Source organism: Monodon monoceros, unplaced genomic scaffold, assembly GCF_005190385.1.
Source record: "Monodon monoceros isolate NGI ecotype Baffin Bay Population unplaced genomic scaffold, NGI_Narwhal_1 Super_Scaffold_5, whole genome shotgun sequence".
NCBI lineage: Eukaryota > Metazoa > Chordata > Mammalia > Artiodactyla > Monodontidae > Monodon > Monodon monoceros.
Window position 1 is genome coordinate 10,000,208 of NW_021703782.1, and position 14,980 is coordinate 10,015,187.

The 14,980-nt window shown below is 48.3% G+C and overlaps 1 protein-coding gene across 3 annotated transcripts in view; it reads left to right on the top strand.

Annotated features, from left to right (window-relative positions):
• Nucleotides 1-14,980, top strand: part of ZNF395 (zinc finger protein 395) — a 51,922-nt gene that overhangs the window by 12,898 nt on the left and 24,044 nt on the right. Inside the window, exon 1 of one of the 3 annotated variants that reach the window (XM_029201900.1) lies at nt 139-244. The exons of 1 other annotated variant lie outside the window; for it this stretch is intronic. The gene's annotated coding sequence lies outside the window, so the exon portion shown is untranslated. Of the gene's footprint in view, nt 1-138; nt 404-14,980 lie in introns of those variants that run through there. One more of the 3 variants, XM_029201899.1, reaches the window with a different exon arrangement.

The window sequence follows — 14,980 nt, forward strand, 5'->3', positions numbered from 1 at the left end:
GTGGCCGGCGAGGCGCGCGCAGGCGGCGTGCGCGCGCGGCGCCGGGGGAGGGGGGCGGGGGACGGAGGGCGGTGGGGGGGCAACGGAGGGAGGGCGGCGAGGGGGTGTGTCCCCCGCCTCGCCCCGGCGCTCGCTGGCTGGCGCGCGCCTCCGCTCCCTTCCCGGGCGGGGAATCCGGGCCGGGTTGTGGCCGCGGCCGCGTACGTGAGCGCAGTGTGCCGGAGAGGGAGGGCAGGCCGGCCAGGTGGGCGCGAACGGAGCCTCGGCGGGCGGGCGGCCGGAGCGGAGCCGGGCGGTGGGCCGCGCCGGGCGGGCGGGGGCCGCGGCAGCCGCAGCCCCGAGCCGAGCCGAGCTGTCCGAGCGGGAGCTGCCCGGCCCGCGCCACCGCTCGTGGCGGGGCGAGGTGAGCTGCGCGGGGACCTCGCGGCGCTGCAGCCCGGGGACGGGGGCGGCCCGGGAACTTCCCACGCTCCGCACGCCCGTGGGGGCCGGGCCGGCGACAGGAGGGCCCAGGAGGCGGGCGCCGCCGGGGCAGCGGCCGGTAGGGGCGCGGGGGCGCTGCGGCAGTGGCCGCGCCGGCCGGGAGAGGGTGGCCGCCCGCCCTCCCGTGCGCCGCCTTGTTTATCTCGCCCGCCGCCGGCGCTCGCCGAGGAATCCCCTCCCCAACTTTGAGCGCTGGCCGGGAGTCGCCTCTCCGCCGGAGGGTGACCTGCCCCCTCCCTGACCCTTTCCGGCCGGGCCGCCGGCCCAGTTCTCCCGGCGCCCCGCGCGTTCCTGCCCGCTCCGCCGAGCGGCCGGACGGGCGAGTGCCGCGCTCCGGGACGCGCGGCGCGACACACCCTCCACCTCGGGGACTGGCCCCCACCCTCCCGGTCCCCTTCTGCCCTTCTGTCCACCCCCGCTTGCTTCTGTGCGTCTTCACCCTGCCTCTCCTCGCCGGCGGCCCCGACCCTCCTCAGTACTGGCACTGTGGGCATGTGCGGTGCCCGGGTGGGGGCCTGGGCTGGGAGTTTGTCATGTGCAATCTCAAAGGCAGCATTTTCGTTTCTGCCTGGGAATTCAGGGCTCAGCGCCTTCACTTTGGGACGGACGCAGTAACCTAAAGAAGCCCACCTGCCAGGCGGCGAGGGGTCCCGCTGCCTCCTTGATTGCAGGCAGCCTGGGCCAATGCTCGGTGGCTTTGGAGTGCTTCTCCCAGGCCGGCGTTCTCATGCCAGGCGGCCAGGTGCAGGGGTTACCTACAGGCCACCAGTCCGTTCTTTACACCCCCTTTTCTAGAAAAGTGTATTTGGTGCATTTTGCCTGGAAGTGAGTGATCAACAGGTATTGAAGGCCTTTTCGACACCCTCCTAAGATGTTGTGTAAACAGAGGTTCTGGGTCTCAGGGAACTTGAAACACCAGGAAACATAGCAATTAAGTTCAACTCCACAGGTACCTCTGGGGGGCTGCTGCTTTCTCAGCACCATGCCAGGTTCTCTGGGAGATAAAAGACACTCAAGAAATCTAAGGCCTCAGAAAGCCTACTGACCAGGTAGAAGTGATTTGAGAGCTCAAGTTCAAATTAATGTGCACAGACTGCGTAAGTGATTGCAAATGCTGGGGGACAGGGGGACTGTCAAAGGCAAGGTCAGGGTTGGGGAATGGACTTAGAGTCCTAAGTTAGGAAATAAGTTATGCACGTGAAGGATAACCGGCAAAGGCCAAAGGCACGGGAGGAAGAAGTAACCGGTGTGAGAGGTCAGAAAGGGACTATGGAGGAGAAGAGGTTCAAACAGTTATCTCAGTGAGGAGGATGCAAAAGGTACATGAGATGATTCCCTCCAGGGTTTATAACCTCGGGGGGCGGGGGGACAGAAAGACTTGAGCACGGGAAATAAGACCTCAAGATAGGGCACAATGACCTGGCAAACTGCGAGGTGTAGGATAGGTGCTGTTGGCGTTCAGAGAAGGAATACGGTAGGAATCACCAAAACTGTATTTCTGGAGTGTGAGACCTTTGAGATGGGCCATGAGGTGCAAATGAACATGACTTTTCCTGAGAGACAAGGAGATGGCCTTGGCCAGACCAGGGGATGTTTCCTGAACAGTAGGAGATAAAGATAGAGAGGAACAATGGTTGAGGTTGTGAACGTCCTAGAAAGCCAGACTGGGGGATTGCATTTTACCTTGTGTGTACTGGGGAGATAGTAAAGGTTTCTGAGCCAGAGACTGATGTAACGAAAGGGTATTTGGGAAGATTTTTAAAAGTAATGTTAGGAGACAAATCAGTTAGTAGGCTGTTACAGTTGTGGAGTGTCCAGGGCTTGGACTGGGATAACTGGAAATGGAAGACAGGGTGGATTTTAGAAGCATTACTGTTGAAATAATCTGTTGACAGGGGCAGGGTGAAGGAAGGAGATGAATGGAAATTAATTCTTTGTGTAAATTGATTACACGCCAGGGCCTTGGAGCTGCTGTAGTTGGTAACTTGAGAAATCGGAAATGTGTGTTTTGGAGAGAAGTAATTGACACTCAGGCTGCAGGGAAGTTTCTTGTGTTTGCCAAGACGTCGAAACATAGGTGTCCTGCTAGCAGCTGTGGCTCTGAGGTTGGTGGGAAACCAGGGTGTGTAGGGTGGAAAAGGCTGCCAAAGCCGGGGAGGGAAGGCACTCCGAGGAGTGTCTTCTTGGTCATGGGGTGGGGGGCAGTAGAGGATGCTCGTGAGGGGGACTGGGGGTCTGAGTTGGAAGGCTCTGTTCTGTCTTGCCATTCAGAAGATACCACCTGGTCCTGAACATGAATTTGGTAAAGCAACTCGGAGGAAATGAGGCTCCAAGGAGGATGGGCCACTTCTTCCGCTAACCAGGAGGGTGGGATTGGAGGTTGGAGGGAAGTAGAATAGAATTCACTAAGCACATACATTGCTGGGCTTTGAAATGACGTTGAATTTTGCTCTCCACTGAGACCTTCAGTCTAGTGCTGTTGTCCCCTTGTAGATGTGCATGGGGGAAGCAACAAGATGAGGGGGCAGCAAAATGATCTAAAAGAGGAAGGAGATTTTGGGCCTAGGGATAGTGCCTTTCCCAGGGCCAGGTCCCTCCTAACCAGAGAGAGCCCTTGCCAGTTCCCAGGAAGCCAGCGACCAGCCCGCAGAGTGGGAGCTGGGGTTTCTTCTGAGCTCTGAATTCTGCTCTCCTGTTGCAAGTGTGACTTAGGGTGATTTGCTGAACAAATTCCCTAAGCCTCAACTTGCAGCATCTGAGGGCTGGTGAATTTGAAGGGTGATTGCAAAAAGTTGCAGAATGAGTGAGAATGTAATTGCAGTTACTTAGCCTCCCTGTTTCTCTGAGATGCAGGATCAGTGAACTGGCAGGGGAAGCTGACTCGTGTGGGGAGAGGTAGCAGTCAGATATTTTTTTCTTTTTAGAGAATATATGACTGTCAAAAAAAAAAAAATGTTGCGTGAAGCACTGGTGGAGCTAATCTACTCGTTAGAGAGCACTGTTTTCTACACTGTTTCGACCATGACCTACATTAGGAAATAAAATTTACATCATGACCTAGTATACTCAATCATGTATGTAAAAATCTAATTTAAGTTCATGAGTACTACCTCTTTTGCTTGGTGCAGTCTCCTCTGGTACTTTTATTTTCTATTCCATTATTTTTCATTTAAAAATGCTTATTGTTTCCCACTAAGTCGATGTAACCAGTCTGTAATGGATCGTAACTCACAGTTGGAAAAACAGCTATAGAGCATTTTCATATCTAGGAAGTACTTAGGAAGCTGCACCTGGGCAGAGCTACCCTTAGTCGTGCTGGAGGTGGAAGGAAGCATGAGGAAGGGATTGAAGGATAGGAGAGATAGGATCCACCTGTGATTAAGGAGCAAGGCGAGATGACGAAAGGCCAAGATGAAAAATAAGTAGCCGTAGGGCTCAGGAGAAGGAGCCATGCTTGTTTGGCTTGGAAAAACTTTCTGGAATAGGGAAGGAAGTCTGGGAAGAACCCTGTGGGGTGTCTCATGGTGCCACACAGGTGGGGTGTTTATCACGGGCCACAGCTTGGAGTTAGGGGTGTACATAGTGTGCGGAAGAGTGAAGAACAGAGGTCCTTGGGAGAGGAGGGAGCCGTCAGGCTAGAAAGGTCGGTTAGGATCAAAGGGCAGTGGAAGGGTTGTAAACGGGAGGCCCGAAGAATGTGTTCAAACCTTCAGATGAGTTGTCATTGGGACCACGCAAAGGTCTTCAAAAATTAGGAGCAATCCAGAAAACCTCTGGAGTTGGGACTCTGGTAAAGAGTCAGAGCAGGTAGGTCTGTGCAGCTGAGTGGCGGCTGCCCGCTGTGGGCGGGAGATGGCCCGGGGCCCCCAGCCGTCCCAGTTCCCGTTCTCTCTGTTGCCTCAGTCCAGTCGAAGTCAATTCCCTGCTCAGCCCTGCAGGCCTTTGGGTTTGTGACCTGAGTTTTCAAGAGACTCGAAGGCCAAATAGGGACTTTGGGATCGCGTCCCTGGCTCTGGGTGGCCACCGCAGGGATTCGGGTAGGAGTGTGACATGGAATCTTAGAGCCTTGTGTGCAAATGATTTGTTTTGGGCAGGTGGGCAGGTGAGGAGCACTTTCTGAGTTGCTGCCGGCTGGCACTGTGAAATATTTTTCTGATGACTGGAATGGTACTAATTAGAGACGGCTTTGGGCTGTATTCTCTATGGTGAAGCCAATTTCTAGCGACCCCAAGATCTCTCAGGCCTTGTCATTTTCCACTTCAGGCTGACCTGGTTAGCTGGTGGCTCCTGGCACGTATCCTCTGAGAACGATGTCGGGGTAATAACTTGGTGATATGTGAGTCATGGCTGCCAAGTGCCGCAAGACATTAGATTCTCAGGAGCTTTGGTTCTGTGAGTCAGTAATAAAGGAACGGCAAGGAGAGGGGCTGTGTCACTTCTTATTTCCTTCTTCCTAGGATGGGCCCGGGGGTAGGCTTCCAGGATCCAGAGATTGAGAAGCCAGGATTCGTAGTGACCACGGGATAATTGGTTCAAGGTGTGAATGCAAATGACTCCTGGAAAACTAGGCTGATTTGGGACCAGCTGAAATGAATAAGTTCAGATCTCTGTGGTCTGGAGACAGTTTGGTTTACCCTGGGGGTCCATAACTACCTGTGATTCAGAGCCCTTCCCTGGGGGAGCCACAGGTGACAGGGACTGAATAAGAGCCACCCTGCTTTATACAGGTACGCAGTCTGATTATTTTAAAATACAGGTTTGGGGGAAAAAACGTAGAAACTGAAATGCTTTTTGCTTAATTGCTTGAAAAAGTGTGCCCTTAGGATGCGGGGATAATCAGAAGTCAGCCAGATCGTATCAAATTGAACCCATTTCCTGTTTTATATGATGGTTACTGGGTCAGAGAAATGGTGTAGCAGCTATAGTACACTTTGTCTTTAGTAAAGTACTTAACAATTTCTGAAGATATGAAGGTCCATATTAAATAAGTGGTAGAATGTGGGCTGAATGGTGTTATTAATTTAATTTGATAGTCATATGCAAAAACTGTTAATTAGTGGCACCGAGTCAGCCTGGAAAGGGGTCTGAAAATGAGTGCCATAGGGTTCTATTCTTGGCCTTGAGCTGTTCAACATTTATTCCAGTGTCGTGGATCAAGATACAGAAGGTATGTTTGTCAGCTTTGTTGATGGCGTAGAGGTGGGAGGAATTGCTTATTTAGTAGATAAACCAAGGTTCAAAGACATCCAGAATGAGGGCCCAAATTTAAAAAAGAAATTCAGTAAGGGGTAAATGTAAAGTCTGATTTAGTTTTTAAAATTTGAATTGTAATGTTCATACATTCTGGTAAGATAATTCCACTTCTGGAGACCACATCCAAAATGTAGATGATGCTTTGTGCACAGGGATTATTTAGAGGTTTTTTGTTTGTTTGTTTTTTTTTCCTTAAACTATAATGGAAAATTGGAAACAACCTAAATATCCAATGGTGTGACTGGGCTGGAAGTAATCCGAAAGTGATTCCACTAATATTCCGTAATAGTGGAATATTATGGCCATTAAAAATAATGTTTAGGAATAATTTTAAAATAACATGGACAGATGTTTCTGCTAAAAGTTAAGGTGCATCTACAATATGATTTCAAATCTTAAAGAAACAAAGTGCATAGAAAATGGAAGGAAATACGCTGAAAATTCTAATACCAAAATACTAATATTGGTTACTTCTAAATGGATGAGTTGAGTGACTTTCTTTTTTTACATTTTAAATTTACTATTTGTATTTCTTATAGTGTGTATGTATATCACAGTGGAAAAAACACTACCATATATGTAAGTATATCTTTTAAAATATACTTTATTTTTTAGACCAGTTTTATGTTCACAGCAAAACTGAGAGGAAGGTGCAGAGAGTTCCCACATACCCCCTGCCCCCCTCACATGCACATCCCCCCACCATCAACATCCCTCACCTGATGGTACATTTGTTGTAATTAATGAACCTATACTGACACGACATAATCACCCAAAGTCCATAGGTGACATTAGGGTTCACTCTTGGTGCTGTACATTCTGAGTTTGGACAAATGTACCCACCATTATAGTATCATATAGAGTACTTTCACAGCCCTAAAATCCTCTGTGCTCTGCCTATTCATCCCTCCCTCCCCACAACCTTTGGTAACCAGTAATCCTTTTACTGCCTCCACAGTTTTGCTTTTTCTAGAATGTTATACAGTTGGAATCATACAGTATATAGTCTTTGCAGATTGGCTTCTGTCACTCGGTAATATGCATCTAATCTTCTTCCATGTCTTTTTGTGGCTTGATAGCTCATTTCTTTTTAGCACTGAATAATATTCCATTATCTGGATGTCCCACAGTGTAGTTATCCATTCACCTACTGAAGGACATCCTGGTTGCTTCCAAGTTTTGGCAGTCATTATGAATGAAGCTGCTATAGACACCCGTATGCAGGTTTTTGTGTGGACATAAATTTGCAACTCCTTTGGATAAATCCCAAGGAGGGCAGTTGCTGGGTCATATGGTAAGAGTGTGTTTAGTTTTGTAAGAAAACACCAAACTGTCTTCCAAAGTGCCTGCACCATTTTGCATTCCCACCAGCAAAGAATGAGAGTTCCTGTTGCTCTATATCCTCACCCGCATTTGGTGTTGTCAGTTATCTGGATTTTGGCCATTCTCTTAAGTGTGTAGTGGTATCTCATTTTAATTTGCATTTCCCTAATGATTTGTGATGACATCTTATGTGCTGTTTTTGTTATCTGTATGTCTTCTTTGGTGAGGTATCTGTTAAGGTCTTTGGCTCCCTTTTTAAAATTAAGTGGTTTGTTTTCTTATTGTTGAGTTTTAAGAGTTCTTTGTATATTATGGATAACAGTCCTTTATCAGATGTGTCTTATGCAAATATTTTCTCCCAGCCTGTGGTTTGTCTCTTCATTCTCTTGAACACTGCTACTTTAAAAACATGTTATCGTTCAAGGACAGGATGGGTAAAGGTAGATGATTCATTTAGTGACTAATCTTGAGTATTTACCTGCGTGTGTCAAGCACTGACTAGGTACTGGAGTCAAAAAAAGAAGACTCAGTCCCTGACCTGAAGTTGATGATCTGATTGAAAGGGGGAGACCGACAGGTAAACAGAGAAGCACAGTGTAACCCTGGTGGTCCTCCAGGTGCTGAGGAGGGGGCAGATCATGTGGGAAAAAGGTTTTTTTTTTTTTTTCGGTACACGGGCCTCTCACTGTTGTGGCCTCTCCCGTTGCGGAGCACAGGCTCCGGACGCGCAGGCTCAGCGGCCATGGCTCACGGGCCCAGCCACTCCGCGGCACGTGGGATCTTCCCGGACCGGGGCACGAACCTGTGTCCCCTGCATCGGCAGGTGGACTCTCAACCGCTGCGCCACCAGAGAAGCCCGGGAAAAAAGTTTTGAGATTGTTCTGTTCATGAGTTAAATGTGAGCCCTGAGTGGGATGAGGCTTTTTAGAAATTGAATCCCATTCATAACTGGATCAGAAATTCATCAGTCCAATCACAGGGCCTAGTTTTAATGACCTCTGCTGGTCATGTGACATTCGGACCACTGGGGAGCCATGATTTAAAAGAAACATGAACAAATAAGACTTCACCCACAGGAAGGAGACTAGGATGCTGTGGGATCAGGAATGACCGGAGTACATTCATGCGGTGGGTACACAATGGCACTTTTCAAATATTTTCTTGCTTATGAGGTATAGGAAAGAGTCGACTTGTTCATTTCTGCTCTGGTGTTGGAGTATGACCAATGGATGGAACAACTGCTTTATCCTCTCTAGCTTCAGATTCTTCTTCTGTAGAATGATTGCATTACATGATTCCTTATCCACTGAATGATTACACGAAGGTGATGAGCTTTAAGGTTCCTTTTAACCCTAAAGACTGGGAGAGCAGATTTCAGTTCTATCAGAAAAGGAATTTTCTAGCTGGCAGGCCTGACCAACAGTGGAAATGTCTTCCCATGGAGTAGTGAGCTCCCCATCATTGAAGGTATTCAGGTTTGGCTGAATGCTGTGGATTCGGGGTGCTATCGAAGAGAACAGGAATTAGGCTGGCCTCCATAGTCCTTTCTAATTCTTGGGTTATTGTGTGACTTGTCAAAGCTGAAAGATAATGTGGAATATGGAATATACCTCTAGTGTGTAGTACTGGGGTCAAATCATCATTTTAAGCTCTTTAAAAAAATGTTAATAAGTGGGTCCTAACATTTTCAAGAGATCTTCTGGGGTTATTTTAGAAAGGAGGAAGAGAACTATTCCAAGGTGGGTCAGGACTCAGTCTCTGGCCCCAGGGCTGCTGAAAATGGAATTTTGTCTTTAGGAAAAGCAAGAAGGTGGGTGTAGGGTGGAAAATGGCAAATAACAATAAATAAAACAGATCAACATATGGAAGACTAATATGTTTATTGGCCGGTTGTATTCAGTATAATGAATGAATCAAGATGGGGACCTTTAACTGACTCCTGGGTCCTCTGCTTGGCTGTGGAGGATCTGGGAGTGTCCTTGACCATCTCCTCCTTCATTTTCTCCACTGCAGATTTATATCACCAGGTGCAGCACGTTAAAAACCATCCCAACATCAGGGACAAGTCTGAACCTTATGATTGCTCTGTAGGCTTAGTGACAGAGGGAACAAGCGACAGATTTAAAGAAACTTTTGTGTGGGATTTTCCAGGAATGCATATGTTTAGTTGCTATCCGACAGTAAATTTGTGATTTGAATGAAAAATTCTTTTGTTTTTGCATTTTTATTATTTGTAGCTTACACGTGGAAGTTTAATTTTGCCTAAATTTTACTTAAATATATGGTTTATTTAGAATCCACCCTGATTATTTAAAAATTTTAGATTTTCTTCCTGATATTTTTGGATTACTTCTTTTGCTGCTGGGGACACTGCAAGGGCTAAGTCACTTAGCAAACATTTCTTGGAGAAACTCCACAAGGAGAACAGAGGTTTATCTCATCTTTTAGAGAAGAACACAAGATTTCCGTCGCCAAGTGATTCATGCCTACATTTTGGCATTTGAAAAAAGTCAGTATTGGGCAAGAAAGTGCTGTCTTCATGTGGAGTAATTTCAGGGTGCACACCTAGGGGGCGTCAGTTTTCGATGTATGTAAAAAATGTAGGCGGAACTTGGTAATTGGAACTAAAGTTGGAAGTCTTTGTGCACTCGATAAAGGGCCCAGGCCGCCTTTATCTCAGTATCGTTTGGACCTCACACAGTGTATGTGGCACATCATCTGTGCTTTGTCGCATTGCTGTGAATCGGCTCCCTGGGCCACAGAACAGTGGGTATGGGAAAAACTTTTAGGGTATCATACTTTTTTTTTTTTTTTAGGCAAAATATGATAAGAAGTAACAGCTCTCAGCCTTTTTTGTCCTTTGAGTACTGGGAAGCCATAAAACTCTTTTAGTAAAAACAACCACACTCAATGGTTGTTTTTCAAAGTGCAGGGGGAATGAAAAACTCCCTGTCCTCTATTTTTCTTCTGCCGAAAACGAATTGCTCCTGGTGCGCCGTTCTTAAATTCCTGTGTCCTCTATCCATTTTAATCTTGTTATCTATTTTTATGGTGACTGTCGCCATGGTACTTGTGCTCTTTACATAGCACAACAGAGATTTCAGATGTCTGATACGACAGCTCGAAGTTCTGCTGCAGCTAGCAGAGAAACTGTACTGGGGTAGTTTGTTTTTTGTTTTTTTTTTTAAATTGAGGTGTAATTTGCATACAGTGGAATGCTCAGATCTGCAATGTGCTGTTTGATCAGTTCTGACAAATGCATTTTGAGACAGAACATTTCCGTCACCTCCGAAGTGTTCCATGGGACCTTTTCCAGTGAATCTTCCCCCCCCCACCCCCGACTGGAAGGACCACAGCTCTGATGTCTATCACCCTAGGTTAGTTTTGCCTACCCTAGGTCCTTAATATTAGAATTTTGTGTTTCTAAGGACTTTTCACGTGGTGTCTTGAAGAGGTGGAGGAGTGTCTGTGTTGAAAAGTCAGCATTCTGTGTGGTTAGGTGGCCCTGGGGGAGTAAATGATATTTTGGAGCTTTTCTAATGTGGTGGTCAGAGTCTTCCTTCTCATTAGCCCACAGGATCTGAATGTATGTTAGAAATCCTGATTCCCGGATGGAAGAGTCTGAGGCACAGCCGGCTAGGCCTGGTGTGGATTACGTGTGGTTGGGCGAGGGCTGCCATTATTGGCAAGTCCGCATGCGTGTGCATGTGCGTGCGTGCGTGTGTGCGTTTGTGGTGTTGGAGAGCTGGAATGCTCAACTAGAAGAACTGAAATTGCTCCTAGGACATCCCTTTGAATTACCCAGAAGTCCCCTGACAGGCCTTTCTCTTTTTTCTTGCCTCTTCCTTGAACTAGTGTATAAATTGAACGGTCCACAGAGTCACAGAGTTGGGTTTCTAATATTGAAACAAGATCTGTGTTGCAGAGCCCACTGCTTTGCACTGCTGAGCGCTCAGCCTCTCAGGAAGCGTGTGTGAGATTGGAGTAGAAATTGCCCCCAAACACGTGACTGAAATGTACGGAGCAGGGTCAGTTTCTTTCTTTTTAAAAAAAAATTACATGGTGAAATGAAATTTTCATTACACAAGTACTACTTGAACACATTCTCTGTAGGGGAAAAAAAAAATGCAAACCTTCCAGAGCAAACAAAATCTTCCTTGATAACCACTCCTAATCCCAGCCCTTCCCCAGAGGTTAACCACTGTTACGAGTTTGTTGGTATTCTCCAAATGCTTAACATACTTGCATTTATACCTAAAGAACTTAAAAGAAGCTAAGTGCACCGGGAGTAGTAAGTAGTGTGCTGGCCCCTTCCACCCCACTACATCTCAGGGATGGCTTCCTGTCAATATGTATAGGTCTTATTGATTTTGTTGAACTCCTGCATAGCCTTCCTTAGAATCAGAAGGCTAAACTGTTGGTTAATTTAGCCTAATTGATGGCCATTTAAGTTATTTCCAAATCCTCTGCTGTTACAAACGCTGTTACAATAAACATGGCCGTACATGCCTCTTTGCCACACACGTCAGTGTTTCTCTAGGGTAGATCCTGAGAAAGGGGGCTTGCTAGGGAACAGGGTACATTAATTTTAAATCTTAATGAAGACCCATTACAAGGTCAGTTCCAAGCTTAGATTTAACGCAGGCCAGGCATACATGAGGTGGGCTCAGTCACGAAGCAATTGTTTTCTAAGAATGGGGCAGGCTTTAGGGTGTGCGAGTGTGTGGCCCCATGCTTCAACACGGTTTGGCTGGGTGTTGGGAAGGGCTCCGCTGAGCCCCATAGTCAATTCTGTCTGGCCCCCTGAGGACTTTGGCCTGCGTGTTGGAGAAGAATCACTGGATGGATGAGCAGCGGTGGTGGACTCTGGATGGTAAATTCTAAACCCAGTTCATTCCCTAGCTGGAGATCTCCAACGCATCTGATTCTTCTCCGTCCGTCCTTAGAATACAAAGTGTGGCCTCACACTAATTATACAGCACAGATCTATGAATGTCACTCTGGAGCGTATTAAGTGCCTTGATAAACAAGTGCTGGGTGTTTGATGCAGGAGAAGCTCTGCGAGGCCTAAAGTTCTCTAAAGTCAGGGTCTGAAGCTGAGGCTCCGTCATTCTTCTGTTCAGTTCATCGGCAAGAGCCTGCACGTGTGTCAAGTACCGGCAGATTATTTAGAACGCTGGTGTTTTGGTTCTGCGGCTCCCCTTGCCCTGGGTTTCTGGTGAGTCGGTGCTGCCCTGTGTGCTGTGTAGGTCTGCACGGGTGAATGTGGATCCAGATCTGGGACAGCTGGAACCCGGGACTGAGCGTCAGATTTGGGGAGTTCTCGCAGAGGCTGGTCATGCTCCGCCTCGGGGAGGCCTGCCAGTGGGCCTTGAGCCACCCTGGGCAGGGCACCAAGATGGAGATTTCAGCTGGAAGAGGAGGGCAGGGTTGGGACCTGTATGCTGAGAGCAAGGTGAGGGGCCGGGTCACGTGGGCTCTGCTTTGAGCCACAGGGCAGAGCCGGCCGGCTGGGTGTTGAGCTCTCGAAGCAGGGAGCCCTGCGGTTGGTTCACCGTGGCCAGCTGGCCTCTAAATGGAATATGCTGGATTTCTCGGTTCCCCTGTCTTGCCGAAATCAGTTCTGTTGAGATTTCAGTTAATCAGCGGCTCACCCGTGGTCAACTTCTTGATTCCCTTTAGAGTCAGTTGTGTTACTGGTTCGGGTTGAATACCCTTTTGCAACCTCAGTTTCCAGGTGCCAGTGGGCCAGTGGCTCCTAAGCTCTCCGAGTGGCCCACCGTGTCATTTAGCTGTCTAGTGCTGGTCTGAAATCGGGGAACAGGGGAGGCAACACATCTGTTGAGATCCTTTCACATGCTGGGCACTGTTCTCATTTTTCATGGCAAGGCAGGAAACTGAGGCTCCGAGGTGGTGGCTTGTTGCCGAAAGTCACACAGGTCAAGGTGATGGGCTGCCACGAGCCCTTTTCCTGGAGAGGCGTCCTCGGCAGTGTGCCCGGGGTTAGCTTCTCTTGCACATTCTGTTTCCATTTTGAGGAGCCAGTTTTAGTTGCTCAGGTGTATCCAGACTTTTTTTCCCCCTCAGCCACAGCATTCCTGGGGGATGGGAAGCATTCCCGCTGGTACTGGGGGAGATGCTCCAATCCCAGGAGATCAGAGCAGTCTCCCGGGAGAAGGTGATAGAGTGACAGCCTGAGGAGCCACTGCCATCCTGAAACAGAAAGCCTGTACAGTCAGCCGGGAAGTCAGAAGGGAGGGAAAGGTTGGATTAAAAGTTGATCTGTGGAAGCCTGTTATCGCCCTTCTGGCTAGACACATCTATTCCCTTGGCTGGTCAGCCATCCTGGTCTTGGAACGAATTCTGGCACCCAGCTCTTATTTCAGGTTTTTAAATGTTATCAGCCACTAGAATGTTCTGTCATCCCAACAGCACGTGTTTCTTATCTTGTGACTTATAACTGCCAAGATTACACTTTTATTTCCCACTGGCTGGTTTGGCACTGGTGGCTCCCAGATGAGACTTGGATTCTGGAGGGGTATTTTGGGCACCTTGATCCCTTCCCATACCTGTTTCTCTCTTCCGGTTTGGTGTCTCTAGTTGGCCCATCCTGTCTGCGTGTGCATGGTTTCTCATCTATAATTTTGCATCTCCCACTCCTGGCCCGGCCCCCGGACCAGGTGGTTCCTTTCTTGGGCACCTGCAGCCCTGTGTGCTCTGATTATCCAGCCCTGTAGAGGGCTGCTGCCTTTTTATTACCTATTGATTCCAGCCGGGAAAGTCACCAGGTGGCTCTCACCTTCCCTACAACTGCCGCCCCCCCACCGTCTGTTTATTTAGCATAGTCAGGGAATGTGATTATTCATTCAAATGACTGTTGAGTTCCGCAAAGTTTTTCTGCTTTAACCACTTCAGTGAAAAAATAGAGAGAGAGCGCCTGCATTTCTCTGCCTTCAAAGTGGGGAGAACATAAGGGGCCCTTTTCTTGTATCTCGGGGTTGGCGCCTCAGGCATCATGATCACAGAGCTTTTCTGGCGTGTCCACCACTCAGGGCCTTACACTAATGGGTCCTGGACTGTTAGGCGTTTTAAATTCTCCCCTCTGTGTTTTATATTTTGGGGGGTGGTTCTTTTATTGCCAGCTTTCTCTTTTCATTATTGTAAGTGCCTCTAATAGATCCCTTCTTCCCAATGGAACTCACGCTTTCTCCCTCACAGCGTTCATTGTGAGGATCAGACAAGGCCATGTGAAGGCATTGGGGCTGGGAACTCTGGAGCCCTTCCAGCCCGAGCCCCTGTCCTGCTGCTGGGTCTCCCCTTGAGGGGAAGAGAGAATGAGTCCAGGGAGGGGCCGGGAAAGCTGCAGACACCCCAGCTGGCTAGCTCGGGCAAATCAGTGGCCTTCTGGAGGACCCTCAGTTTTCTGAGCTGTAAAATTGGGATTAAATTGTCCCTTCCTGTTTCCTTGAGTTGCCAGGAGGTCAGAAAAAAAAGGAAGCCTCGAATGTGTGTATCAAAGTGACTGTAAACCCAAATGCCATCGTTGGCGGTTAACGTTCAGGTTGGAAGCTTACCCTGCAAACTGCTGCAGGGAACTGTCAGTTCTCGGGGGCTTGTTCTTGCGGAGATACTCAGCTCCTGGCTGGCTCCCTCCTTCCTGCTGGCTCTGGGTAGGATGCTGAGTCAGCAGTCATACATCTCCATGCCTCCTGCGTCTCACATAGTTTTGGTACACCAAATCAGGTTTAACCACAGTGCAGGCACCCACATGTATACACATGCATGCATGCCCCGTGCATGTACGAAAACAGTGCTGGATCATCTCTCCCTCTCACGTGGCACGTTTGTAGGCATGCTTTTACTTATCCCTGCTTCCTCATAAAGCATTCTCTACCTGTTTTCAAGAAAACACTGCTATCTT